Source organism: Aphelocoma coerulescens, chromosome 4, assembly GCF_041296385.1.
Source record: "Aphelocoma coerulescens isolate FSJ_1873_10779 chromosome 4, UR_Acoe_1.0, whole genome shotgun sequence".
Classification (NCBI taxonomy): Eukaryota; Metazoa; Chordata; class Aves; order Passeriformes; family Corvidae; genus Aphelocoma; species Aphelocoma coerulescens.
This window is the reverse complement of record NC_091017.1, coordinates 75,423,977-75,437,595: the sequence shown is the minus strand read 5'-3', so window position 1 is coordinate 75,437,595 and position 13,619 is coordinate 75,423,977. Positions and strand designations below refer to the sequence as shown.

The window sequence follows — 13,619 nt, the reverse complement described above, 5'->3', positions numbered from 1 at the left end:
CTTTGCTCAGAAATCTGCACCTCTTTCTCATGACTATCACCTTGGTTCTCAACCAAAATGTGTGGGTATCACACATCTTCCTGTGTACCTACAACCTGGGAAATGTTCAAGTTGTACCTATGATGCAAGAGAAGTGAATACATTTATGTATTTCTTCATGACAGAATTTAGTTATTTTTAAATATTTTGCTTCCAGCAGGTAAATATACAGGAAATGACTTTTTTGAAGACCAACATGAGGGTCAGAGAGGCCTCACTGAGCTGGGGACAGTTTCTAGTGTGGTTTTAAATTTTTTGGTCACTCTTCTTGTTTTTCATATGTCAGGCATTGTATTTTCTCTGTGAGAATTAGACACCCAAGTTACCAAATCAGTCAGAAATGCCTGTAGCTTTTCTCCTGTGGCCATGAGAACAAGGCTAGAGAGAAGAGTTTGGCTTTCCATTTTAATAAACTTCCCACTTAATAAACTTCCCAGTTTGGCTTTCCCATTTTAATAAACTATGGGAAAATGGCCGTGAAGGTATTTCAATTTATAAAACACATCTTCAGCAAGGAGACAGTTCCTGAATTAAGAAGTCAGAGAAAACAGAAAGCCTGTAGATAACTTCCAAAATAATTTTCCTAAGATTATTTTTTTTCCCTTACTTGTTTATTTATTAAGAATCTGAAAGTGAAAATAGCTAAATATGTATTTTAGGTCAAGGAGCCAGTAGTCAAGGAGCTACTGAGCAGGACATTACTACAAAGGAATAGAGGTTTGGAGAGTAGAAAAATAACAGTACATTACTCAGACGTAGTAGCACTTCTTGATCCTTAGTCCCCAGTGATCTCAATCTCATTATTAAACTCACAGATGAGTTTAGGTGCTTGGCTCCATATGAATGATTGTTTTCATATATTTAAAGTTGAACAAATGCTTTGACAATAAGGGAGCAGGGGATAAAGCATCTGCCAAGATTCATTTTGATCCAGTATTCTCCTGCTACAGTGCCCTCAGAGTGTGAAATGCTGATCAGGTCTTTTACACCTTAAAAAGAGGTGCACCAAGGTGTGGAAATGCAGAGGGAAACAGTCCCATGAACACAGAAATACTGTGTGGATATTTTTATATCTGGTGCTTTGTTCTGTATGTCCACGTGAAAGCTGGCCAAAGCAAGGTTCCTGTGTCTCTCTGAAACTCGAATTTAAGACAGAGGATGGATTATTTATGGGCTTAAAATGACGATTTCGGTCGATTTTTCAAGCAAAAGCTTAGTATGTTTGGTTTTTTTAAATGAACCCCTTGGTACGAATCTGACTTAAAGGCTTGTAATGGAAATAAGGCAATTTCCTTTCACTCTTTTTATAAATACACTGTCAAACAACCCCTCAGACCAGACTGGGCTGTTCAGTTAATTTGTAAGATGATGAATATGTGTGTGGAGAAGGAAGGAAGCTGGAAGAGACAAAAAGGATACATTTTCTTGGTTGAAACTTCATCAGGAGTTTGCTCAGAAGTGAATGGTCAGGGCTGAAGCTCTGTCCAAGGGCAGACACGTTGTCCCATGTCATCTCAGCAGGGAATTCAGGCACCTCTTTGGAAGTTGAGCACAGCCCGATCTTGCTGCTGAGCTGCACCTGCAGAGATCAGGAATAACCGGGATTTTTTCCCATTTCTCACTGAATGACCAAGTGCATCCTCAAGCAAGGGTTCACACATTTCTCCTGCTTTAGATATTTTTCCCTTTATGACTCAGTTAACACCAAGTTATGGAGAACTTGACAGCTTGATAAAAGCTGTGGGAGGTAGAAATGTATTTTCGTGCTCTAGTTATACCTTTAAAGGAATAAATATTTAATTACTTGAGGACTGTTTCCTTCTTTTGATAATGTTAGGTGAGGTGTGATAGGTGAGTAGCTGTTACCAATCTTATCCTCTCCCTTTGGGCAAAATTTCAAAGTTCCAGTGTTGTTTGGTAACTCCTACATAATAATGGACTTGAAAAGAGTGGAATCGCTGCAGAATGTGAAATGTTTGTACTTACCTGCTTTATCCTGGCTCACTAAAAATTAAACACAAGGAAGAAAGAGATTATGTTTCTAAAGCCTCCTAGAATATTCAGAGGTAATGACTCTGCTAGAAGGATGTGTTTTGATCTATTATTTTCTTTTCCTGAAGTATTTAATGCAGAAATTATTTTTTAAAAAAAGGTTCTTTGGCCTGCATTTAGAGGAGGTCATATTAAATTATCTTTATGGCTCAGTCTCCTCACTGAACTAAAGATTTGGATGCTAGCAGGAAGCAAGAGGATAAATGAAAACAAAAATCCATTTTCAAGTCTTAATTTCTCATAATCTATTTGAATATTTTTCTATAAGTGTGACTAATTTTAATTATGTGTACTCTGGGTGTGCCTGCACAAAAATTCCCAGGATACACAGAGATGACCAAAAATGTGACAAATGTGATCTACTCCCCAGGAAGAAGGTGTTGTCTTTATTAAGCTGTAATATTGCACAAATGTCACCTTCTGGATGGGATGTACTGAGTTTTTTAAGATCTCTGAAGATCCCAGTGAATGAATTTTAATATGTATATGTGTATATATATTTATGTATATATACATATATATTGGGCCCCTCACTCCAAGACAGACATTGGGGGGCTGGAGCATGTCCAGGGAAGGAAACAGATCTGGGGAAGGCTCTGGAGCACCAGGAGAGGCTGAGGGAGTTGTGGGGCCTCAGTCTGGAGAAGAGGAGGCTCAGGGGGGACCTTGTGGCTCTGCCCTGACAGGAGGGGGCAGCCGGGGGGTGTTGGGCTCTGCTCCCAGGGAACAGGGACAGGAGGAGAGGAAATGGCATCAAGCTGTGCCAGAGGAGCGCCAGGTTGGATTTTAGGGAAAAAAATCATCACAAAAAGGGGTTTCAGATATTGGAACAGGCTTCCCAGGGAAGTGGTGGGCTCACCATCCCTGGAAGTGTTCAAAAAATGTGTGGATGTGGCACTTGGGGACATGGTTTAGTGGTGGCCTTGGCTGTGCTGGGGGAACGGGTGGACTTGATGATCTTAGAGGGCTTTTCCAGCCTAAATGAATCTATGATTTAAAGATATATACATATATATATGAACCCAGATATATGGTTTTAGTGGTTTTATGTTTGGTTTTGGTTGGTGTTTTGGCTGAGTGGAAGCCCAGCCTGGCTCAGTTAAACCACAGGCCAGCAGCGTCACTGCCCAGCGTCACTCAGCGTTACACAGCCCCGTGCCTGGAACCTGCAGGAGCTCCCAGACACCCTCTGCTCCTTGTCATACACAATTTCCATTATTAATTAGGCCCTGGTCTACACCTGAGGCCGTAAGGAAGATCCATTATTTGGTCCATAATTGTGAAATAAATTAAGATCACCGGACTTTGTCATAGAGGTGTGTGAAGCCCACGTGCATCTGAGGTTCATTTGTTCCTGCAGACAGGGCTGTAAATCTGCAGAGTGCACAGCTGAGGGCTCAGACAGCTCTGGGGTGTTTCAGTGAGTCATTTATTTGTCCTGGGAAGAAAAGCTCCTCCAGCTTTCCCTAATGCCCTGATCTAAACTGATTTGGGTGCTCACACAATTGTCTATATTTGGGGAGCAAATTTGTGATCTCCATTCACTGGCAGCGATGGCTCAAAAATCCCACACACCCTGTGGGAGATCCCTGTCTCTGGGAGCAGTTTAAACCACAGACTGGTGTTTGTGTGGATTTGTGGAAACATTCCCTGCCTGAGGGCAGGTATCTTCCACATTTATTGTACACTGAACAAGAGTCACCAGTCCACAGGAAGAGATTTTAGCTTTTCTCAGTGTGTGCTTCACGTGCTTCTACTGCTCATATAAATAATCTTTATTTTTCTTTTACCTACAACAGCAACATAGAAGTATCTGTGGGAAGGAGTGATATAAGTTCATAAATCATAGGTATTTTCTGGAGTCACAAAAACTGTATTGGATAAGATCTTGCAGGTTGCCTTTTCTCTATTTTTTTATAATTTCTTTCCTGCTTTGATTGATCCATTTCTACCTATTCTTTCTCTTTTATTAGTAAACTTTCATCACTTCAGCATGAAGAAGCTGGAAGCATCTCTCATAATGGAAGGGGACCTGGATCACTGTTTCACCCACTAAAATCCTAGGGCTGGGATTTGATTTTTGCACAAATCAATCCTTTAAAAATTTCTTTACTGTTAGAAGAATCATGAAAAGGGGGTTACAGTCCATATCCCTGTGTTAGCATTTGTTTGAAAGCCATTACACTTTGTACCTTGAAAATTTTCAGATTAGGATCTTTGGGAGGAGAAGGGGAAAAAGCATTTTGCACTGGCATCTCTGAAAAGACACTCTGGAAGGAAGCCTCAAAAACAAGTCCTGAAATAAATTAGGACATAGTCAGGTATAGTCATCTTGAAGTTCTATGCCTAATTCCTTGGAAATAAGTGAAGAAATAGGTTAAAATACTTTTATTTATTAATTTATTTGATTGCAGCTTATTTGATATTAAATTTAAGCGAGATGTAATGGTATATGGAGGCTTTATCACTTAAATTTTAGTAGAACTTAAGGAAGAATGTAGGAGAAATGGGGGTTTGATCAATCTTCAATGTCTCTCTCCACCCCTTTCCATCGTCCTAAGGACTTTGCATGGTGAAACTGCAGTCAGTGGAGCCTATTGTGCTTATCCAGGCAGATGCAGCGTTTCCCATCCCACTTTGTGTAAATATATTCTGCATATTAAAGAAGGCAATGAAAGAAAAAAGAGGTCTGTAAATGTTTTATAGAAATTTTCAGACTAGAAGAGACCCAAACCACTGGCCACTGTGGCCCCTGAATAAGACACAGATCCTGGAGACTCTCACTGCACCCCCGTCACCAGGCTGATGGTAAGAAAAATAAAACTGAATTAGTCTAAGTCTACGCCCACATAAATACTCACATGTAAACCAGTAATCTCTGTTAATTTTCTAAAGATATTTCATCAGTAAAAATATTTTTTGAACTGTTGTGGGTTGCATTTTGAGACATATATTGTTACTGCATCCTGCTTTATCACCATCAATTTCCTCAGCTAATTTTTATTGTGTGGATCCTCTAAGAATCTTATGAAAAAATAAATTATCTGAGGTGGGTTATTTCCCTGTAAAGCACAAGTCAATAAAAAGCACTCAAAAAATATTAAAAAAGGAAAAGCAAAATGAGCACCCTGATACATATTTAGTTGTCTCTTGATTCTTCCAGATGTCAAATCTACCAATATTATACCACAAACCCAACACACAACACCTGCAGCTCCCCTCCTGAAAGGGCTGCACTCCATGGTCACCTTCCTTCACAGTGAAACTGTTGCATCTTTCAGATTCAAATTTTGTGGATTATGGGAAATTTTCAAGTCTCAGTCTGAAAGAAAGATGGTACATACAAACTGATTTCCTGGATAAAGGTTTTCACACTGGAAGTTTTATTGGCCAGGCTGAATCTAGGAGAATTTATAAATTAGCTTCACTTGTGTCCCCAGATCATTGAATTGTGCACAGCCAGGAACGAGGATCTTTCAGTTCTTTCCCTCACTACAGAAAGGTAGAGCAGAAAGCTGCTTTCAGACTCAGGTACGACTGTAAAAGATTGGCATTTGTCTCCATTTCAGAAACTACTGCCTTGGTTTAATGAAAATCACTCCTTAAAAGACTTTTTTTTTTTTTTTTTTCCCTTAATCTTCTTCTCAAATGCCTTTCAAACTTGGGGGAAAATTAAAAAAAAAAAAAAAAAAGACAACACAAAAGAGAGAGAAAATTGCTAGGGCAGCTCCAAAGCCTGTTAATTTACACTGGTTTTACTCCCAAAAAAGTCTGACTGAGAATACGGTTTGCTGATTGGCCTTAATATTAACCTGCAGAGCATCATGTGTTGGGCATACCAAGCTGTCCCCTGACAATGCCCTTCCCATCAAGGCTTATTGTTTTAGTGCAGCTCATTAGGAAACGAGGGCATAAATTAAACTTGAAGAGAGAAATGGAAAGGCTGCAGCTGATGTGGGAATGTCGGAGTGCCCTGCGTTCTGCAGAGGGCACACCGACCTTTACCTCCCCGTGCTCTGGTTAAGAGATGCATTTATTTGGGAGCCACGCCTCCCATTAAGTTTAATTGCGTCTCTGGAGCTTCCCCAGCTGGATGGAATGTGATTCCTTGCTGCGAGGATGTGGGTAAGGGAAGGCTCTTGCCAAGGGAGGGTTCATGTTCATCTGTTTGGTTTGGGGGCTTAGAGGTGGTGGCAGAAGATGCAGAGGCTCCTCCTCAGATTGTTGGAGTTGAGCAGCAGAATCTCTCTCTTGTGTGTGTGGCAAAAGCTGCTTGTAGGAGGTAACCTGCACTTACAGCACTTCTACAGGAAAAAAATGAGCTAACAGAGCTCATTCAGAGTGAATTGCATTTATTATTGATGAAGTATTTTAGATTGCAGTGATATTTTATTTTTCCTTTCAGGATTGGTGTTTCTTACTCAGGAGGTCTTTTCTACATTATTAATTCAATGATGCAGAGCACCTTGCTCTTTTATTTTCTGCTTTCACATTCTTCTCACTCCTTCCAAAGCTGTGGGATTTTAGGCTTGCAGTAAAGTTTTTGAAAACTCTGTTCTTGCTTAAAGAAATACTTGAGGACTGATTATTTTATGAGTTGGGTTTTTTTTTCCTCCCTGCTCTGCATTTTGTGTTCAGGAGGAAGCGTTGTTATTTACATTAACCTCATTGGGTGGGCATCTTATAATTCCCCACTGTGATGCCATCAGGAGGCTTTTCCAGTAGCCTGGGATGGAGGAAATGTTGTCAAACAGCTTTAGTCTTTATCACACATTTCTGCAAGAGAAAGCTGGAGCCAGCCCGAGGGCATCCATGGCACAAAAGAGTCAATGGTTTCAAAATTCTCATGGATCTCCATCTCAGACCATTCAGATGGGTCCAGGCCTCTGTATTGCTTGTGTTGTTTTTTGAGATAGTATCTATCTCGTGCCACAGAACGTGACCTGGAGATAACCAAAGTGGCTGTGCCTGAGCTGCATCTGAAACCAGAAGCAGTAAAACGGCACCACAGCCTTTTTCTGAGCAAGTAAAGCCCTGATAAGCAGCATTTTACAATGACTGAAAAAAGTTATCCCGGGTTTCAATACAGAAGAGACATGACTTTTCTCTACAGTAATCTTTCATAAGGAGATAAAAATAACTGTAAAAGTCAAGATTCATTAGGATGTGTGCCATAATATTTCTGAACTAAAATGCAAAAATGTCTTGAGGAAATAGGATAGTCATAAAAAAAAAAAACCAGTATGAACAACTACCTTTGTCCACTGCACTATTGCATCTGGTTCCTTGAATTCAGACTTGTTTTCCATCAATCACTGACTTTCTGGCTGGAAACTGTCCTCAAAGAAACTCCCTTCCCATTTGCTTCAATGCCTGCACCTCTCAGATGCCTTTCTCTGCACTGTATGCTCCCTCCCTTGTCTTTCCCCTTTCTTCTGGCTCTATTCTTGAACCCGATTTCCCTTTCTCCAGGGAGAATCTCCTTCTTCCCACCACTTTTTCCAGGCAGTCTCTGTCTATTCAAAGCTGCCTGGGGAGCCTCTGCCCCACATGTTGTAGGGTGAGGATGTGCAGCTCTGTGTCTCAGGTGTGTGGATTAGGATTGTCCAAAGCAGGGCCATCCCACACCATCTCCAAAGCGTTATTTGTCAGAAGCAAAGTGTTCCTTTTGGATCACACACTCTGTGGTGATTACCCTCAGAGAAGGGCTGATAGCTGGCTCTGCATTTTCCCCTCAGGATGCACTCAGTGGTGACCTGAGACCCTCTTTGCTAAACCACTGTGCTCAGTTTGCTGCCTGGCTAGAGAGAGTAACTTGGTTGGGGTACCCCAGGAAAACACCTCAGGGGCTCCACACTGTGGGCCAGCAATGTAAAGTAGGAGGAGAGGAGGCTTCTGTTTCTCTGCAGCAATTTCATTCACTTTTGGGACACTTTTCTTTTCCCAGCCACTTCAAAACTTGAACTGGACTGTTTCCCTCCCTCACTTTGGCTCTGTAGGGTTTGGGGGGGGGGGGGGAAGGGAGGGGTTTGATTTTTATTGGCTTCCTGTCAAAGTGTGATTTCTCAGATCAGGCTTTGATGAGAGAGATTAATTTCCATGTTTTATTTTATGGGGACTTGTGTGTTGTCTGAACTGAAATTGTGCCTTGCATGGCACAAGTGTTACTGTGGGAACCAACCACTCAGCATTGACCCTCTTAGCAAGAGCTTCCTTTGCCTGGAAATCCTTTTTTTCCCAGGCTTTCAATCTCTCATAGATAGACCCTGAAGTGATGGTGTGTTTGTTACAGACACTTGAATTTCTCCATTTTTAGGTTAGTGCCTTTGTAAGACTCACAAAACTTGCTTGCAGACCACGGTGCAGAAATGTGTGCTGGATAACATTAAACTGTTGGGTTGATTACTGCAATTAGGGCATGAAAGGCAGTATTTGGGCATTTAGCATAATTATTTAGGTTAGGTTGTGTTTGGAGGTACAACTAATCTTTCCCCAAAACCTCACATTGCTTAAAAACCAAACAGAAGTCTGGCAGACGTGGGAAACGGTGGTGGAGGTGGCAAAGGAAGCCAGGCCATGGATGGAAAGGAGGTGTGGGAGCTGAGTTCATCTGATCTCTCCAGAATACTCAGAACTTCTGCTCTGAACTGGGGGGGCTTTGGGGTTGATTTCTGTGATCAAGTGTGGAAGTTTTTCCTGCTGCCTGGTGTGTGTGTTCAGATGAAAATCTGACTGCAGGGTGTTGGAGCTGGGGAGCAGGGAGGGGCCCGGGAGCAGCCTATGTGGGATGGCACAAAGCTCAGTGAGGGTTTGTGAACCTGTTTGCTCTGCCTTTATGCTCACTTCTGGCTGCCTGTCTCATTAACCTGCGTGATCTGACACCGTGTCTGCAGGACACCACTTGAGCACAGAAGCTCTCTCCCCGTGGAAGCTTCAGGAACCAATTTAAACTTGACAATAAGTGGTGGAGGAATTGCAGGAGCCTCACCCCTGAAGTCATAAATTTATATCCATGAATAGGAACTTCATAAATATGCTATGTAAAATCTTCTAGCCACAATTAATTCTATATTAAAATCCATATATTGGCAGATAAGACACCTATAAAATGTGGATAATACTGAAGCAATGAGTCATACCACCAAGGCTAAGGCTCCTTGTGAAGAATTTTATCAGGAGATTATATTAATCTTATTTGAAATTGTCACAAACATCCTTTATTGTAATTATCTTTGCCTGAGGTTCTCTTAAGAAACCATGTATCATGTTGTAATACAAATGCTTCCTTACTGTGGATCCTTGTCCTGTGCAGTAACATTAAAGTGACTTTATATCCCTTATGCACACAAATTAAACAGGAGAAAATTCAAAATACCCTTTCTTTAGCATAAATTTATTATAATTTTTTCACCAAAATGACCCTTCAGTCGTACATCAGCTTAGTTTATAATGCACTGATATTGAATAAAGATTTTTTTTGTACACGTCTGTTTTCTCCAACAGTAGTGATTTGACCCCAATTGAAATTTGTACTAGTATGGACATGTTTTCTACAGTGTCTTTTTGTTTTGCTTTTTTAAAAAGAAAGGACTATTTCTTTCTTTCCTTCAACCAACTTAATATCAATCAATGGCAGCTCATTACCTTTTTGAAATCCTGTTGCAGTTTTAATGGATTTTTTGGTGTAAAATTTAAAATGCTAGGCCAGATCTTCCTTTAGCATCCTTCACAGGCAGCTCTGGGAACGCTTGGCCACTGGAATGCCTGGTTGTGGTCCAAGCTGTAGCACCCTGATGACTAACACAGATTATGCCAGAAGCCAAGGAAGCACTGGAAGAAGGGGGTGGGAAGCTGTTGGGTGGGAGTAGCTGAAGGACTGTTTTGCACCATGGCAGAGATCCCTGGCATGCAGAGCATGTTCCAAGCGCTTGCTCTGCCTTTTTCACTGGCAACACATTCAGTGAGCATCTTTAAAGGATCACCAGCTCCCTGAGCCTTGTGCCTTTCGGAGTCTCCAAGCGTGAAACCGCTTGAGAAGCGGCTTAGGCCTGTTGTTGTGCTGCTGTGCAGAGAAAAGGGGAAATCACTGATATTTAACTGGACTAATGCAGCATCTGGCCCAGATTAATCCACAGTTTTTTATTTTTCTTTTTTTTTACAACTTGTAGGCTTGCACATCTATACCAGTTTGTGAGACTATCTTTTTAAGCAAGTGTGGGGAAGAGAAGGCTCTGGAAGAGCTTCCAGCACCTTCCAGTGCCTAAAGGGGCACTGAGAGAGCTGGAGAGGGACTTTGGGTAAGGGCCTGGAGTGATAGGACAAGAGGGAATGGCTTTAAGCTGAGGCAGGGTATATTTAGATTGGATATTATGAAGAAACTCTTGACTGTGAGAGTGGTTAGACAGAGATTGCCCAGAGAAGCTGTGGCTGCCCCATCTCTGGCAGTGTCCAAGGCCAGGTTGGATGGGCCTTGGAGCAACCTGGGATAGAGGAAGGTGTCCCTGCCATGCCGTTCTCAGATTTGTTGATTCTGTGAATATGGTCCTGTATTCCCAGCTTTGGTTTTAACAGCAGATTATTTGAGTCAGTGAGTTCAGATAAGCTGAAAGAATACCCAAACATTAAACAACCTAAGGTTTCTAGTAAGCTTCTAAGGTATTCAAACTGCAGGAAGCTGTATTTATTTGACAGCACCTTACTAAGAAATCTAAATAATAAGATCCTAAAAAGGATTCTTGTGCAAGCACAAGGAGCATATTTCATCAATAATTGATGGCTGAGTTTTTAATATTGGCTACGGCTGTTTTCATGCCTGTAGCTTTTTATTATTGCACTGTGACTTCACCAAGACCTCTGATTCTACTCTGAGGCCTTGCTGCAGGCATTTAAACTTATTCTCACAAGCATGCCACAAGTACAAGGCACAGAGCTAATGGCTATGAGCATAAAAATAAGAAGGAAATCAGAGATCTGTGTTACCAGTGAGCTCCTGTCTGTGTTGAAGTTGGAATATTTAAGAATAACTCCTGAAACACAGAGCATTTTGACATCAACACCATTAAATGTCAAGCAGGGAGGAATTGCAGATAGGTAGAGAGAATGAAATCTGGGAACCATCAGGTTTCTGTGTTTTAAAACATTTCAGAGCAAATTGAGGAGGCTCTTGCTGCTCACTGTGTTCCCAGCACAGTTAGAGATGATTTGTGATGCTCCATGCTCAAAACAGCCGCTGTCAGTTCTGCCCAACCTCTGGCCCCTGTTGGACAGAGCCTGGATAATAATTTTTCTGAAGAAGGACAAGATATTATTCAAATTATGCACCATGTGAGCACCTCTGTCATAGATATGAGGAATGAATTTGCCATAATATTTTAAGATCTAGAGGTGAAGGCTTTAGTTTACAGAATATATCCAAGGCTGGAAAAGTTTCTGTGCTCCATATCTTCCTAGTATATCTTTCTGTAACTGAGAGCAAAACTCTTTATTTTGATGCTGTGTCCTTAAGCAAAATCCTCCCTCTCTCCTGTCAGTTCTACCTTAAAATAAATATAAGACAAATGTTTTAAAAATATTACCTGCTTTGAATTGCAACATTTTCAATCAGGCTTGGCTAGGAAATTGTTAGTATTTACTTCAAGAGGAAAAATATTTATTACATTATTTCACAAATATGTTTTTAGCATTTAATTTAGGGGAAAAGTCCAATAACTACAGTTTCCTAAAATGCCAAATTTATTTCCACTCACAGTAGGAAAAATATATGCTGAGGCTTTGAACAATTACAGTGAGCAGCTGCTGTTACTGTTGTCAAACTTTAAATCAAACAAAGCTTTCTTTGAAAAGGAAAGAACTTTTTCCTGTGAGGAAAAAAAATTAACAAAATATAGTTCCAACTAGGTATGTTTTGAAGAGAATCAGAGACTTCTTCACAAAGAACACCATCATCTAATTTAAGCCAGAATAGCCACACTGTCATCAGAAGTTAATCTTTTTAGGATCTTTTGAGTTATTACCTGGTAGTATTTTAAAACCGGGATGGTTTCTGCATTCTTCACTTGCAGTATTTTAGGACTCACCAGGCTCTGCATCCTGGAACACTTAACCAATATATGTTTAAAAGAGCTACTTTATGGATGCTTTTGCCAAAGTATATCATTTTAAGAGTTACATTTTCTATGCTATGTGTTTATGAACCAGCTGAAAAAAAAAATAGCCTGGACTGATTCTGTCCCACTTGAATCACAGAATCATAGAATTGTCAAGGTTGGAAAAGCCCTCTGAGATCAAGTCAAACCATTCCCCAGCACTGCCCAGGCCACCACTGACCCATGTCCCAAAGTGCCACATCCAAAGGGCTTTTAAATCCCTCCTGGGATGGGAACTCCAGCACTGCCCTGGGCAGCCTGTTTCAATGTCAACCCTTTTTGTGAAGAACTTTTCCCAAATATCCAACCTAAAACTCCTCTGGCAGAACCTGATGCTGTTTCCTCTTGCTCTATTGCTTGTTATATATTCTTCCTATGAGTTAGAGATTATCCTGATTTTTTTTTTTTAGCCCAAATAGTGTGTGATGGCATAAAAAAATGCCTTGTAGCAATCTCGGAATGCAAAACTGACACCATACACTTAATAATGTGCAATTTTGTGAAAGGAGGTATTAAATTAGCTTTATAGGATCACTTTCAAAAGAAAATGTGATTTATAGCATCTTGGTTTAGGTCTTTATCTGCTGTGGCTTGTGACAACCATTATTTTCCACAGAACCAGCGTCAGGCTGATGTGCCTGTCGTTACTTGGTTTGTCTAAATATTGGTTTATCTAAATACCAGCACTCTCTCCATTTGAAGGATGTGGATGCAGGACACACGGCATTGCTGTGTTTTTAGATTTATTTTTCCCAGGATTGGAAATCACCCACATTCATCTGGGCTAATGGGGACACGTAAATCCTGCAGTCAAAGATGACACTGCTGGGTGCAGCTGAGCTCCAGTCCATTATGTCCTCACACATAATCATGAAATATGTGAGATTAACTGAGCCCTGGGAAATGCCTCTTTCTCACTGTTGGTCATGAAGGCAGTTTAGGATGATTTGCTCATAGGTGTCCACACTCTGTCAACTCCTCAAATTAAATATTGTTCAGAGAAAGTAAATAGGACAATGGAAGGATACCAGGACCTGTCAGCTGAGCAGTATTTCTGATGGAAATGGGGTATGATGAGTGACTGCTAAGGAGGAAATCACAGGGATGCAAGCAGACAGAACACTACAGCACATCTTTAACATGGCAAAATTAGGCAAAATTCATAATTAAGATATCTGAATCTCTGCTACCTGCACAGACAAATTTCTGTTCCCTGGTTCATCTACACTATAGGACAATCTTTAATTACTTAAGCACAAATTCCTTTCACCAATATTCTGTCTTAATCCACGAGTATCTTAATCCACTTGATAGAATTCTGGGACTATTCTGTCAGACTTCACCCTCTCTGTCAGCAGCTGGGCTGAGCAAGCCCTGGGACTG

The 13,619-nt window shown here is 40.9% G+C and overlaps 1 long non-coding RNA gene across 4 annotated transcripts in view; it reads left to right on the top strand.

Moving 5' to 3' along the window:
* The first annotated feature begins 5,894 nt into the window (after positions 1-5,894).
* LOC138109188 (uncharacterized) overlaps positions 5,895-13,619 on the top strand; it is a 132,874-nt gene continuing 125,149 nt past the window's right edge. For 3 of the 4 annotated variants that reach the window (XR_011150345.1, XR_011150343.1, XR_011150346.1), the window contains exon 1: positions 5,895-6,216. This is a non-coding gene — a long non-coding RNA (uncharacterized lncRNA). The remainder of the gene's footprint in view (positions 6,217-13,619) is intronic. The other variant, XR_011150344.1, reaches the window with a different exon arrangement.